This window comes from Hyperolius riggenbachi, chromosome 7 (assembly GCF_040937935.1).
Source record: "Hyperolius riggenbachi isolate aHypRig1 chromosome 7, aHypRig1.pri, whole genome shotgun sequence".
NCBI classification, from domain to species: Eukaryota; Metazoa; Chordata; class Amphibia; order Anura; family Hyperoliidae; genus Hyperolius; species Hyperolius riggenbachi.
Window position 1 is genome coordinate 16,899,053 of NC_090652.1, and position 16,023 is coordinate 16,915,075.

At 47.6% G+C, this 16,023-nt stretch overlaps 1 pseudogene; it reads left to right on the forward strand.

The window, feature by feature from the left end:
* LOC137524112 (zinc finger protein 665-like) overlaps nt 1–14,083 on the forward strand; it is a 79,719-nt pseudogene extending 65,636 nt beyond the window's left edge.
* Nucleotides 14,084–16,023: the final 1,940 nt, after the last annotated feature.

The following is a 16,023-nucleotide window of genomic DNA, read 5'->3' on the forward strand; positions in this document are numbered from 1 at the left end:
GAGGAGAGAAACTTGAAGCTGACGCCTAGGGAGGAAAGAGTTTGCAGCGCAGAGTATGCTGGGAGATGTAGTTCCCAGACTCAGCTCTGCATTAGTGAGAATGGAGAAGAGCCTACAACGCTCGACATCCCCCACCAACAGCGCATACAAAAGATAGGGCGGCAGGATTGGTGGCTCTGGTACAACACATCACCCAGCGGGCAGAATGGGAACTAAATCGGTGCAAAGTCCCACGGGCAGGATGTTCATTTGTACGTTTCCCAGTACAAATATGAGCACAGGACAAGCGATCCAGCACCTGGGCGGTGTTTCAAAACAGCCGGGTGGCCCGCCCACCTAAATGGCCCTGGGGAGAACACTGCTTAGAGACACATCTCCGCCCTCCTCCTCAGCTCCTTCCTATCAGCTGTGTGGAGGGGCGGGGAAAGCTCACTGTCTCTCAGAGGCACATCACCACCTTCCTCCTCCTCAGCTCCTTCCTGTATAACGTAGATGTGTCAGTCATTAAAGGGATGAGTCGGCAACACTGATAGGTGTAGCCAGTAATAGGTGGCCACAATATAGGTAGCCAGAGATAGGTGTAGCCAGTAATAGGTGGCCGCAGTATAGGTAGCCAGGAATAGGTGTAGCCAGTAATAGGTGGCCGCAGTATAGGTAGCCAGGGATAGGTGTAGCCAGTAATAGGTGGCCGCAGTATAGGTAGCCAGAGATAGGTGTAGCCAGTAATAGGTGGCTGCAGTATAGGTAGCCAGAGATAGGTGTAGCCAGTAATAGGTGGCCGCAGTATAGGTAGCCAGAGATAGGTGTAGCCAGTAATAGGTGGCCGCTGTATAGGTAGCCAGGGATATGTGTAGCCAGTAATAGGTGGCCGCAGTATACTGTAGGTAGCCAAGGATGGGTGTAGCCAGTAATAGGTGGCTGCAGTATAGGTAGCCAGGGATGGGTGTAGCCAGTAATAGAGGTGGCATCAGTATACAGTAGGTAGCCAGGGATGGGTGTAGCCAGTAATAGGTGGCCGCAGTATAGGTAGCCAGGGATAGGTGTAGCCAGTAACAGGTGGCAGCAGTATAGGTAGCCAGGGATAGGTGCAGCTAGTAATAGGTGCACAATAAGGGTATAAGAGGCGCCCTGGTGTAATAAAAGCATCTAAAAACAGTTTAAAAACGGGAAATAAATTTGAGGTAGCTTACCTCAGTGACGAAGAAATCTTTGTATTTTACAAAGGTTTTTATTAGTAGCACAGGCAACGCGTTTCGCGAGTCAGAGCCCGCTTCCTCAGGCCAATAACAGTGCCAAACTAAATGACAGATTCAGCCTCCCTTTGCTGAATCTGTCATTTAGTTTGGCACTGTTATTGGCCTGAGGAAGCGGGCTCTGACCCGCGAAACGCGTTGCCTGTGCTACTAATAAAAACCTTTGTAAAATACAAAGATTTTTTCGTTACTGAGGTAAGCTACCTCAAATTTATTTCCCATTTTTAAACTGTTTTTAGATGCTTTTATTACACCGCCCTGGTTTTATACCCTTATTTTATACCCTTATTGTGCAATCATACCCCCTTACCTCACCCGTCTGAGGGGTGGGTACAGACCACACGTGGCTTCGACCACGGCGGATATCTGTCCCCTTTCTTTTACCAAGGAGAGCGACCGCATCCAGGTCCCTAGGGACCACCCCGAGTGGAGTCGGGTTTGTTGTTTACACCTGCTTCCTGTGGTCGGTTGCCCCTCTGCAACCCACCTTTGTGAGTAGCGACTTACTTTTATTACGTTCAATTGTTTTTGACATACTACACTATTGGGCTCCCACTTTTGTCTCCTGTATCTTTTCACTAGAGGGTGTTTTTGACACCCACATCCTACTAGTAAAAGGTGGTCGCAGTATAGATAGCCAGGGATAGGTGTAGCCAGTAATAGGTGGCCGCAGCACAGGTAGCCAGGGATCGGTGCAGCCAGTAATAGGTGGTCGTAGTACAGGTAGCCAGAGATTGGTGTAGCCAGTAATACGTGGCCACAGTATAGGTAGCCAGCAATAGGTGTAGCCAGTTATAGGTGGTTGTAGTATAGGTAGTCCGGGATAGGTGTAGCCAGTAATAGGTGGTCGTAGTATAGGTAGTCAGGGATAGGTGTAGCCAGTAATAGGTGGCCGCAGTATAGGTAGTCAGGGATGGGTGTAGCCAGCAATAGGTGGTCGCAGTATAGGTAGCCAGGGATAGGTGTAGCCAGTAATAGGTGGTCGCAGTATAGGTAGCCAGGGATAGGTGCAGCCAGTAATAGGTGGTCGCGGTATAGGTAGCCAGTAATAGGTGGCTGCAGTATAGGTATATGAGTACAAGGATATATAGTAAAACAGTATTTTTGAACAGACAAAGTTTCAAGATGATCTTAAATTTGTTTGAAAAATTATTTTGTAAAAACAGAGTTCACAACTCTTCAAGCAAATTCATCTTTGCAAACAACATCCCATGACAGTACAAATGACATATGTTGAAATATGCAACTGTTTAAATTGCAGTATAGGTAGTCAGGAATCAGTGTAGCCAGTAATAAGTGACCGCAGTATAGGTAGCCAGGGATGGGTGTAGCCAGTAATAGGTGGCCGCAGTAAAGGTAGCCAGGGATGGGTGTAGCCAGTAATAGGTGGCTGCAGTATAGGTAGCCAAGGATAGGTGTAGCCAGTAATAGGTGGCCGCAGTATAGGTAGCCAGCGATGGGTGCAGCCAGTAATAGGTGGCCACAGTATAGGTAGCCAGGGATAGGTGTAGCCAGTAATAGGTGGCTGCAGTATAGGTAGCCAAGGATGGTTGTAGCCAGTAATAGGTGGCCGCAGTATAGGTAGCCAGGGATAGGTGTAGCCAGTAATAGGTGACCGCAGTACAGGTAGCCAGCGATGGGTGCAGCCAGTAATAGGTGGCCGCAGTATAGGTAGCCAGCGATGGGTGCAGCCAGTAATAGGTGGCTGCAGTATCGGTAGCCAGGGATAGGTGTAGCCAGTAATAGGTGGCTGCAGTATAGGTAGCCAAGGATAGGTGTAGCCAGTAATAGGTGGCCGCAGTATAGGTAGCCAGCGATGGGTGCAGCCAGTAATAGGTGGCCACAGTATAGGTAGCCAGGGATAGGTGTAGCCAGTAATTGGTGGCCGCAGTACAGGTAACCAGGGATAGGTGCAGCCAGTATATATATCCAGGAATAGGTGCCCACAGTAAAGCTAGCAAGTTGTGGGGGGAGGGGGGACGGAGCGTCAGGTGTAAACAGATACTCCACTTCAAAGAAGAGACTACAAGTGTATGGCACAACCCGTCAGAAAAAAATATTTGTGAGCAACGAAATGTCACAATGGCGAGTACATTCCATCTCCCTGCAGTATACTCAGCTTGTAACTGCCACGTTGCCACAGGACGTGTGCACTGCTAGTTCATAGGAGAAACTCCAAATAGCATTGATCACAAAGAAAACAGATAGCGTGCACCTTCCGTCCTCTATGCGGTGGTTCATTTGCAAAAAGTGACAGTATTTTTCAACATACAAGCGTGGATGACGTCTCAGTTCCTATTGCTTTAAGCAGTAGTGCGAATAGTGCCAGGCATTTCTTACGTGTCCGGCGACTGCAGGGTGGCTGGTGCTGGAGGTGGGTGTCAGGCTGTGAGCTGTGGAGTGACGGCCGCTTCGCGTCTGACTGACACTTGGTCATGCGAACTACTGTGAATGAGGAAGCGAGTATTCTGGTCTATAGCGGGAATAAGCCCCGCCCCTTCTGAAATCGTCACTTCCTATAAACAAAGGCCAGTTACCTTGGAGATGCGAGTTCCATGTGACGTACTCTAGAGGGCAGATAAGAATGCCTCCATTTCCATGGCATCTGAAACAGACAGCGTAAGGTAAACATATTTGTAAAAATCCAGAAATCCAGACATTTTGGAATGTCTTGAATTCGTTTTAACGAATAATGACCTTTCTGTTAGACCGAAAGTGGTACCAACAGGTGTCGGGGATGACCATGGGGACCCCTGTGGCATGCTCCTATGCTAACCTCTTTCTGGAGGTGTGGGAGGAGTCTGCCGTGCTCTCGGACCTGAATCCTTTCCGGGGGCACGTCAGACAATGGTCGAGGTATGTGGACGACGTCCTGGTGGTATGGTCGGGATCAAATAAACAATTTGAATAGTTTATGCAATACTTGAATACCAATGCAGTGAACATGCAATTCACTTCTGAGTTGAGCGAATATGAAATCACCTTTCTGGATTTGAAGCTGGCCGCTGAGAATAACAAATTGGTCAGCAGAGGATATAGAAAGGCAACAGACACCAACTCTGTTCTCCACGCACTAAGCTTCCATCCAGAACATGTGATCGAGGACATACCCTAAGGCCAATATTTGCGTTTAAAGAGAAACAACAATAACGATTCGGATTTTGATACCCAGGCAAAAAATTTAACCTCAAGGTTTTTGCAGAGAGGCTATGATGAGGAAGTTTTAAAAAGGGCTAGGGAAAGGGCCCAGAGGCAAGAGAAGACAATACCTGTTAAATCCAAAGGGGAAAGTGAAAAATAGAACTACATTCACGTTTGACTATTTCCCAATGGCAAAACAGATCAGAAAAACTATATATTCAAATTGGTCTATGATCACTAGAGATTCAGATCTGGACTCTATCTCTAAGGCTCCCCCAAGGGTCGCCTTTAGGAGAGCACCCACACTGGGAGGTATACATACCAGTAGTGAATTTACTACCCCCAAGACTAAAGACTGGTTAAATATGTCACTTCCAACAGGAAATTTCAAGTGTGGACACTGCAATTTATGCAATAACAGCCTCACCAGTAAATGTATTCGATTGGTTAAAGAAATGGTTAAAACAAAAGGATTCTTCACATGCCAAACAAATTTTGTGGTATATGTAATGCTCTGTCCATGTGAATTTTATTACATTGGACAAACCACTCGGCCAATGAAGGTTAGAGTGGGTGAACATATTAATTCAATCAAGTCTGGAAAAGGATGTACCCGCTTCATTACACATATGAGAGAAGTACATAATGGAAACAGTACAAATGTCCATTTTGCTGGTATAGAGAAACAGGATGTAACCCATAGGGGTGGAGACAGGGAAAAACTACTCTTGAGAAAGGAAACAAAAATGATTTTGAAAACAGAAGCTATGGGTCCACTAAGCCTTTATGATAGGATTGAATTGTCGTGTATGCTTGATCCATAATTATTGCCTACTAGCTAATGACCCAGCGTTGCCCGGGTATGTATTAGTCTGGTGTTGGCTCCGCCCACTTTTCCAAACCCTAACACACAAACACTCAATGGCCAAGTTTGTGAGCTTTGGGGTCTTTGACATCAATAATTTGTATATCGAAATCAAACAAATCAGATAGGCTGTTTGTGGCTCCACCCCCCTCCAGCATTTGAACCCCAGTCAACCCATGACCAACTGTAGCAGATTTGAGACATCTGCTCTTAACAGTGTAAAAATGGCAGAAATTTAAATATCCCCCTTGAAAATCAACAAATTTTGATTGGCCATTATAGGCTCCACCCTCTTCCCTGAATATTAATCTCAGTCACCCAGTGATCATCTGAGCAAAGTTTGAGAACCCTGCCATTAACAGTGTAAGGATGGCTGCAGTTAATATTTTCCTAGTAAATTTTTTTGGCTCCACCCACGTTTTTGTAACCTGGACACACAGTCACTCAATGACCAATTTTGTGAGCTTTGGGGTCCTTGACATTAATAATTTGTATTTTCCCAGTGAAATGAAACAAATCTGATTGGCTGTGGCTCCGCCCCCTTTTCTGATTTGAACCCCAGTGACCCAATGACCAGGTTTGAGGATTGTGCCATTAACAGGGCAGGCATGGCAGCAATTTTATTTTTCCCCTTAAAAAACAACAGGTGAATTTTGATTAGCTTTTAGGCTCAACCCACTTTTCTGATTATTAATCCCAGTCACCCAGTAACCAACTGTGCAAAGTTTGAGAACCCTTCCATTAACACTGAAGAAGGGCTGCGGTTTACATTTTCCCAGGGAAATCTGTGTTTTACTCCACCCACTTTTTGTAATCTTGACACACAATGACCGAGTTTGTGAACTTTCGGGTCCCAGGCATCAAAATGGTGTGAATGGAAGCATTTTATCCAGAAAATAAATCTAATTGGCTGTTTGTGGCTCCACGCCTTTAGTGATTTTAAACCCCAGTCACTTAATGACTGACTGTAGCAGGTTTGAGGCCTCTGCCATTAACAGTGTAAGAATGGCAGCAGTTTTAATATTCCACTTGAAAATCAATAGGTGAATTTTGATTGGCTGTTGTAGGCTCCACCTACTTTTCTGAACATTAATCCCAGTCACTCAGTGACCAACTGTGTTAAGTTTGAGAACCCTGCCATTAACAGAGTAAGAATGGCTGCAGTTTATATTTTCCCATGTAACTTACGGTCACTCAATGACCACGTTTATGAGCTTAGGGGTCCTTGGCATCAATAAATTGCAATTTTCCATTCAAATTAAACAAATATGAATGACTGGTTGTGGCCTGCCCCCTTTTCAGAATTTAAACCCCAGTCTCCCAATGATTGACTGTACCCGATTTAAGGCCTCTGTCCTTAAGAGTGTAAGAAGAGCAGCAGCAATGTAACTACTCCCCTTAAATATCAATAGGTGAGTTTTGATTGGCTGTTGTAGGCTCCACCCACTTTCCTGAGTTTTAATCCCAGTCATCCAGTGACCCAACTGTGTGAAGTTTGAGAACCCTGCCAATAACGGAATGGCTGAAATCAATCTAACAAATCTGATTGGCTGTTTATGGCTCCACCCCCTTTAGTGAATTTGGATCCCAGTCACCCATTGACTGTTTTAGGTTTGAGGCCTGTGGCATTAACAGTATAAGAATGGTAGCAATGTAAATATTCCCCTTGAAAATCAATAGATGAATTTTGATTGGCTGCTGTAGGCTCCACCCACATTTCTGAATATCAATCCCAGTCACTCAGTGACCAACGGTGTCAAGTTTGAGAACCTTGCCATTAACAGTGTAAGAATGGCTGCAGTTTATATTTTCCTATATAAAAAGTTAGTTGTTTTTGGCTCCGCCCACTATTTCTAACTTTGGGATACTGTCACTCAATGACCAAGTTTATGAGCTTTGAGGTCCTTGGCATCAATAAATTGTAATTTCCCACTGAAATTAAACAAATCTTTTTGGCTGTTTGTAGCCTGCCCCCTTTTCAGAATTGAAAAGGCGGCGGGCCAGTGACTGACTGTGTCAGATTTGAGGCCTCTGCCATTAAGAGTGTATTAAGGGCAGCAATGTAAATAATCCCCTTGAAAATCAATCAATCCCAGTCACCCAGTGGCCAACTATGCAAAGTTTGAGAACCCTGCCATTAACAGTGTAAGAATGGCTGCAGTTTATATTTACCCAGTGAAATTTGGTTTTGGCTCCGCCCACTTTTTGTAACCTTGACACACAGTCACTCAATGACCAAGTTTGTGAGCTTTCAGGTTCCTGGCATCAAAAATGTGTGAATGGAAGCAGTTTATCCACCAAGGAAATCTGATTGACTGTTTATGGCCCCGCCCCTTTAGTGAATTTGGACCCCAGTCACCCAATGACCGACTGTAGCAAGTTTGAATCCTCTGCCATTAACAGTGTAAGAATGGCTGCAGTTTAAATATTCCCCTTAAAAATCAATAGGTGAATTTTAATTGGCTGTTGTAGGCTCCACCCACTTTCCTGAATCTTAAATCCAGTCACCCAGTGACCAAGTGTGCCAAGGTTGAGAACCCTGCGCTTAAAGGGAAGGTTCAGGGAGGGGGGAAAAAATAAAACTCCATATCCACTTACCTGGGGTTTCCTCCAGCCCGTGGCAGGCAGGAGGTGCCCTCGCCGCCACTCCGCAGGCTCCCGGTGGCCGACCCGACCTGGCCAGGCCCGGCTGCCAGGTCGGGCTCTTCTGCGCTCCAACGACGGGCTCTTCTGCGTCCCACGCGGGCGCGCTGACGTCATCGGACGTCCTCCGGCTGTACTGCGCAGGCTCAGAACTACTGCGCCTGCGCAGTACAGCCCGGAGGACGTCCGATGACGTCAGTGTGCCCCCCTGAGGCGCAGATTGGAGCGCAGAAGAGCCCGGCCTGGCACCCGGGCCTGGCCAGGTCGGGTCAGCCACCGGAGACGACCGGGAGCGGCGAGGGCACCTCCTGCCTGCCACGGGCTGGAGGAAGCCCCAGGTAAGTGGATATGGATTTTTATTTTTCCCCCCTCCCTGAACCTTCCCTTTAACAGTGTAAGAATGGCTGCAGTTTACATTTTCCCATTAAAAATGAATGGCTGATATTTGATTGGCTGTTTTATGCTCCGCGCACTTTTCCTGGATTTGTAACCTCGGTCACCAAGTGACCCAACTGTGCCAAGTGTGGGGACTCTGGCTTGATTACTGTGAGAATGGCAGCCTTTTCCATTTTTTCCATTGACATGAATGGAGAAATCTGATTCGCTGTTTGTAGCTCCGCCCAGGTAAGCGTGGGGGGGGGGGGGGCACGAGACCTCCAGAACGTATCATCCCAGCTAGTAAGGGATCTGTGTTTATCAAGTTTCTTTCAAAACGGTCAAGCCGTTTTCGAGTGATCGCGACACACACACACACACACACGATTTTATATATATATATAGATGTATTGTTATAATCTATTCGTTCTGATGTTCTTGTTATAGTCGATTAACCTTTTGATTAATCTTTTGGATTTTATTGTTGTATCTGACTATAAGAGTGACTGGTGCATGAGACGTGAACAGGTATTCCAGGCATGGTATGGCTTGCCCTGTCAAAGTTGATACAATTGTATGTAGTACCTTGGCCATAAAAATGTAATGACCATTACTCAAAGTGGGGGGGGGGGGGGTTATTGTACTTCACGATGAATGCATAAAATGTATTGCTCTACTAGCGAGATAAGGCACCATTCCCTCTACTTTATTTGATAGGGCATAGTATGCATAATTGCCTGAGAAAGAATGGAGATGGAAAGAAAAATTTCTCTCTTTTTTCATTTTTTCCAGCATTATAGTTCCTTTAAGTTCTTTTCCTTACCATCAGTAGGATACTCTAGCCATATGCCTATTTGTGTGTCCATCGAATATATGATAGCCGTCGCTCAGCTCTCCACAGCAAACATTGTTTTAATATGCACTGTCACTTTAAAGCACAGATTTGCACTTACACTGCGTGTAATGTGTGTCATACAATGAAGTTGCCCCGGCTACCCCAGCCGAATTGGTGAGATGTATTTTTCCGCACGGAAATTTTGTGGCTTGTGCGGACATCACACCTACGGCGGGGTTCTGGATTTTCACAAATATGTTTACCTTACGCTGTCTGTTTCAGCTGCCATGGCAATGGAGGCGGTCTTATCCGCCCCCTAGAGCAGTGATTCCCAACCGCTGTGCCGCGGCACACTAGTGTGCCGCGGCATGGTGCCAGGTGTGCCGTCCAGTACGCTGGAGGGGGGAAGCAGCGCTAGAAGGAGGGGCAGTGGAGGCAGCGGTGGGGAGGGGGGAAATATCCCCCCCTCCCTCACCTGGGACCCCTCCTTCTGCCTCTCTCCCCCTCCATTTAGCGGTGGCAAGTGCAGGGCAGCTCGGCGGCGGGGAGACATGCGCAGACTGGGGGCAACTAAACTAGATTTACTGGGGGCAACTAAACTAGCTTTACTGGGGGCAACTAAACTAGCTTTACTGGGGGCAACTAAATAGCTTTACTGGGGGCAACTAAATAGCTTTACTGGGGGCAACTAAATAGCTTTACTGGGGGCAACTAAACTAGCTACACTGGGGGCAACTATACTAGCTATACTGGGCACTACCTACCTATGCTAGCTATGCTGGGCACTATGCTAGGTATGCTGGGCACTATACTAGCTATACTGGGTACCATACTAGCTATCTGGGCACTATACTAGCTATACTGGGCACTTTACTGGCTATACTGGGGCACTACCTACCTATACTGGGGCACTACCTATCCATACTGGGACTATACTAGCTATACTGGGGCACTATACTGGGGTAACTATACTAACCATACTGGGGCAACTAAACTCCCTATACTGGGGCAACTATGCTAACTATGCAGCCGCACCCCAGCCCCCCCCCCCCCCCATAGCCTGCTACACACGGCACTGTCCACTAGGTCGCGCAAACACCCGCGCGCCCCCCGCCGTTCCCCGGAGAAAAATATGGTCAGAAAGTGTTCCCCGGGCCGGAAAAGGTTGGGAATCACTGCCCTAGAGTACGTCACACGGAACCCGCATCTCCAAGGTAACTGGCCTTTGTTTATAAAAAGTGACGATTCCGGAAGGGGCGGGGCTTATTCCCGCTATAGACCGGAACACTCGCTTTCTCGTGAAATGGCCGTCGCTCCATCGCTCACAGCCTGACACCCACCTCCAGCGCCAGCCACTCTGCAGTCGCCGGACACGTAAGAAATGCCTGGCACTATTCGCACTACTGCTTAAAGCAATAGGAACTGAGACGTCATCCACGCTTGTATGTTGAAAAATACTGTCACTTTTTGCAAATAAACCACCGCATAAAGGACGGAAGGTGCACGCTATCTGTTTTCTTTGTGATCAATGGTAAACAGATACTCACTGGCCGGGGGTCCTTCACATGTGTACTTACTTCTTTCTTCTTCCTGTCCTTGCGTTCCATCTCCCTGTAACAGCGGGAAAAGGAACACAAGGACAGAAAGTAGGAAGAGGTATGTAGTACACGCACACAGGACCCCGGGCGAAGTGAGTATCTGTTTACCCTCCCCGCTGTTCGCACGCCCGCCGTTGCTTCACATCCCCGCTGCTGCGTTGCCAGCACATGCCCCTCCCAGAAACCAGTAAAACGCAATTGTGCAGGGTGTGATTACCATGCACAACCAAACAGCGGTATACCGTCATACCAGTATACCGCTGAAACCCTAGTCACATACATTGCATGCACGGAGTGGTTAATGATGTCTGGTCATTTATGTGATGATGTCATATATGTGATAATGAGGCTATAGCACTAAGACCCCATTCACACTGAGGTGCTTTACAGGAAATTTACAGAGCTTTGCTGAACGCCAGCGAGCAGAGAAGCACTATGACAACGTTGCCCTATTGTAGCATTTACACTACAGCTGGGATTTGTATGAAAATGTACTGCATACAGCATTGTGGGAGAATTTTTAGTGCGATTCTTGTTACTCAAACCACTTATCTCTCCCCACCACCACCAGCACCCAGTGTGATCTCCCCACCTAGTGTGATCCCCTACCCAGTGTGACCCTACCCCTCCCCACCCAGTGTGTCCCTCCCCCTCCCCACCCAGTGTGTTCCTCCCCCACCCAGTGTGTCCCTCCCCCACCAGCACCTAGTGTGACCCTCCCCACCGAGTGTGACCCTCCCCACCAGCACCCAGCGTGATGCCGACCTCTCCCTACCCAGTGTGATCCCCTCCGCACCCAGTGTGACCCTCCCCACCACCAACAGCCCCTATTGTGATCCCCTCCCCACCCAGTGTGACCCTCCCCACCACCACCAGCCCCCAGTGTGATCCCCTCCCTCCTCACCCAGTGTGACCCTCCCCCTCCCCACCAGCACCCAGCGTAATGCTGACCTCTCCCCACCCAGTGTGATCCCCTCCCCAGCACCCAGTGTGATGCCGACCTCTCCCCACCCAGTGTGACCCTCCCCACCAGATCCCAGCATGATGCCGACCTTTCCCCACCCAGTGTGACCCTCACCACCAGCACCCAGTGTGATGCCGACCTCTCCCCACCCAGTTTGACCCTCCCCACCAGCACCCAGCGTGATGCCGACCTCTCCCCACCCAGTGTAACCCTCCCCACCCAGGTTGACCCTCCCCACCACCACCAGTGTGATGCCGACCTCTCCCCTGCCCAGTGTGATCCCCTCCCACCCCACCCAGTGTGACCCTCCCCACCAGCCCCCAGCGTGACGCCGCACTCTCCCCACCCAGCGTGACCCTCACCCTCCCCACCACTACCAGCCCCCAGTGTGATACCGACCTCTCCCCACCCAGTGTGATCCTCCCCACCAGCACCCAGCGTGATGCCAACCTCTCCCCACCCAGTGTGACCCTCCCCACCACCAACCGCACCCAGCGTGATGCCGACCTCTCCCCACCCAGTGTTATCCCCTCCCACCCCACCCACTGTGACCCTCCCTACCAGCACCCAGCGTGATGCCGACCTCTCCCCACCCAGTGTGATCTCCTCCCCACCACCACCACCAGTGTGATGCCGACCTCTCCCCACCCAATGTGATCCCTTCCCACCCCACTCAGTGTGACCCTCCCCATCACCACCAGCACCCAGTGTGATGCTGACCTCTCCCCACCCAGTGTGATCCCCTCCCACCCAGTGTGACCCTCCCTCCTCCGTTCAGCATTACCTTACTTTTTCACCCATCAGCACCCAGCGTGACCTGCTTCCCCACTCGGCTACTTTTTCATGCCACTCGGCTAGAAAATATTTCTGGGGAGAACACAGAGATATGCAGCTGCTGCATCTGCTCCATTTCCAGTCTGCACAAACCTTGCCTCAACTTGGAATCATCAGCAGCTCACTGACCATCCCTAATGATAATTGTTCCTCCCCTCAGAATCCTCCCCTCAGAATCCTCCCCTCAGAAGTGATGATGTTTCTCTATTTGCAGCGCAGAGTCAGACTCGTCTCTCTGTATCCACAGACTGTACAGCGGATGATGATGTCACTGGACAAGAGTCTCCTGCAGTTATCCTGGTTACCCCAAATATTCCCCCAGGCCCCCCTCGCCTGTATAATCCTGAGGGGCCTCATACCCAGCACAGCTCTCCCCCTGCTGGAGGGTCTCATTCCTGTTCCACGTGTGGAAAATGTTTTGTGAAAAAATCAAGTCTTGTCAAGCACAAGAGAATTCACACTGGTGAGAAGCCCTATTCATGTGCTGAGTGTGGGAAATGTTTTTTATGGAAATCAGGACTTGTCATTCATAAGAGATATCACACTGGAGAGAAGCCTTATTCATGTCCTGAGTGTGGGAAATGTTTTGTACAGAAATCAGTGCTTGTCAACCATGAGCGAACTCACACTGGAGAGAAGCCCTATTCATGTGCTGAGTGTGGGAATTGTTTTGTACGGAAATCGCACCTTGCCAGTCATGAGAGATCGCACACTGGTGAAAAGCCCTATTTATGTACTGAGTGTGGGAAATGTTATGTACGTAAATCAGACTTTGTCGTTCACAGGAGATATCACACTGGAGAGAAGCCATACTTATGTGTTGAGTGTGGGAAATGTTTTGTACGAAAATCATACCTTGTCGCACATGGGAGATCTCACACTGGAGAGAAGCCATATTCATGTGCTGAGTGTGGGAAAGGTTTTCTACAGAAATCACATTTTGTCATCCATGGGAGATCTCACACTGGTGAGAAGCCGTATTAATGTGCTGAGTGTGGGAAATGTTTTGTATATAAATCAGACCTTGTCATTCATGGGAGATCTCACCATGGAGAGAAGCCATATTTGTGTGCTGAGTGTGGGAAATTTTATGTAGAGAAATCAGACCTTGTCAGACATGAGAAATCTCACACAGGTGGTAAGTAAGGGTCAGTGAAACATAACGTCACCTTTAGTGAACCTGAACTGGCCGCAGCATACTGCTCTCCATCTCCCCAACACAGCTGGAAGTAGGGAGGATGGAGAGTGGAGTGCAGCAGCCAATAACAGGCTTGTTCAGTTCCGCTTATCCCTCTCACATCACTGGTGAGAAGCTCTATTACTGCACTGAGTGTGGGAAATGTTTTGCTTGTCAGTGTTTATTTTTCCCATGTTTCTTTTATTTCTTGCTAGACGTACCTGGCAGCACTCAGCGCATTGGTTTGTAAAACATTAAAGTCCCTGAACTGAGATGATGGGATAAACATGGCTACATGTAGTACTAAGCCAGGAGCCTAATTAGGAATTGGTTGTGTTCACTTTCTATTTATTCCATTGCAAGTGTTAAAGTAAATCTGTAATTTAGAATAGAGCAAATGGCCCATATGCTATTCACTTTTTCTCCTTAGTTTTCTCCTCGGAGAGAATTTTTAATCTTCTTTTTAAAATAACTTTTTCGCATATTGCAATGGGAAAAGTACAAACAATTAAGTAAAGTACTGTCAAAATTATTTTGAGTATTTGTTTGCTTGTTGGTGGTTTAAAAAGCATTTTATTTACAAGTTGTGAAAATATGACCCAGGAGAAGACTCAGGTGATAAAGTGAATTGCATATGGCCCAGATCTGTTCCGTACCCCTGTGGATCCATGCAGGCGGCACACAAAGCTGACTGCATCTTCCAGAGGAGTACAGGATTCCCTGAAGGACTGAACACCTTTCTTTTGTATGGTGACTCAGGCTGTAAATCTTTTACATAACTGGCATCTGAATTAGACCTGCACCATAAGGTCTTTTATACATATCTGCAGCTCAGACATGTGATGTATAACCAGTGTGAGAACTTCCCTACAAATATGACTCCTATTCAGGGTCCATCATCTAAGCAGCTTATTTCAGCTCTGTGTAATATGATAATGCCACCCTCAGCCAGCCCCTGTGCTGCCTCCCGCCGGACCGCCTGGGAGAGCGATGTGGGATGTGACACTGGAGCGACTGACTAAGGCTGCTCCCCACACACCTGATAGACTGCTGTGCTTATACGCTATACACCGAGCCTACCTTACTCTGGTACCCCTATCCAAATGTAACAATAACTTTTTTATAGCTCCTATTCTCCCATGGGACTCAAAGCACTTAGGCTCGCTCAGATTCAGTAATTGGTAGTGGGATGAAGTATTAACACTGAGCATAAAATTATATTTCTGCAATTGCCAAACTGAACAGGTGGGTTTTCAGTCTGGATTTAAACACATCCAGAGATGGAGTTGTCCTGAACTGCTGAGGTAAGGAGTTTCATAATGTAGGAGCAGCATGACAGAAGGTTCTGGCATGCAGCCTAACTGCCCCAAATGCTTTTTACACATTGGGGGCTCTATTCATAAAAAAGTTGTTGCGAGAAAACTCCTAGAGGGAAAATACCGCAGCGGTATTTTACACTTCTGGGTGGTCATTCAAAGAAATCTTGAAAGCTGCGATGCAAGAGCGGAGATCTCCCGCTGAAAGCTGGCGGTAAGCTGTCGGAAGGCATGCGGAAACACTTCAGCCGGCAGAGTCCCTCCGTGCACTGCTCTCTCTGGGAGGTCTGTCCCATTCACTTGTATGTAATCCGCAAAATCAGAGGAAGCGGTATTTCCCGTCCACATACCGCTTCCTCTAAACTTTATGAATGGCCATTTTGTTACTTTTTTCTAGATAAATCTAGAAAAACACTGGAGAGGGCGGAAATTTCTCGCTCTGCTGGGGGATTGTAGATTTTCATGCGGGAACAGCTTTTTTGAATGCCCACTTTGCTAAATGGACGGGAAAATCCGCTGTTTTGAGCGGAAAACTTGCGGGAAGGTTTTATGAATAGAGCCCAAAGTGGACCTGTTCTCAGGTTATCACATTTGCCTTGATTCACTAAACTGTGATAACTCAAATATCACACCTTATCAGATATCACACCTTATCAAAGTTAACATGCCTTATCAGAGTAGCATAGCGAGTGCTACGAACTTATGCCTGCTAATTGGCAATGACACTCGTACTGCCCTTAGCCCCTGCGGGTTTTTAGCGCTCGCTTTACTACTCTGATAAGGCGGGTTAACTTTGATAAGGTGTGATATCTTTGATAAGGTGTGATATTTGAGTTATCACGGTTTAGTGATTCAAGCCCATTGGGCGCAAGTCATCAAATTCCTCAATGACTATATGGGCTGCCCCAAAGGCGTGCCTCCTTTATATATTTCCTGAATTCTTTACTGGAAAATTCCTGATACAATTTGCGATAGAGACATCTTGACAGTGTCATTTCTTAGGGGGCCCTTTTTCTTGTTTA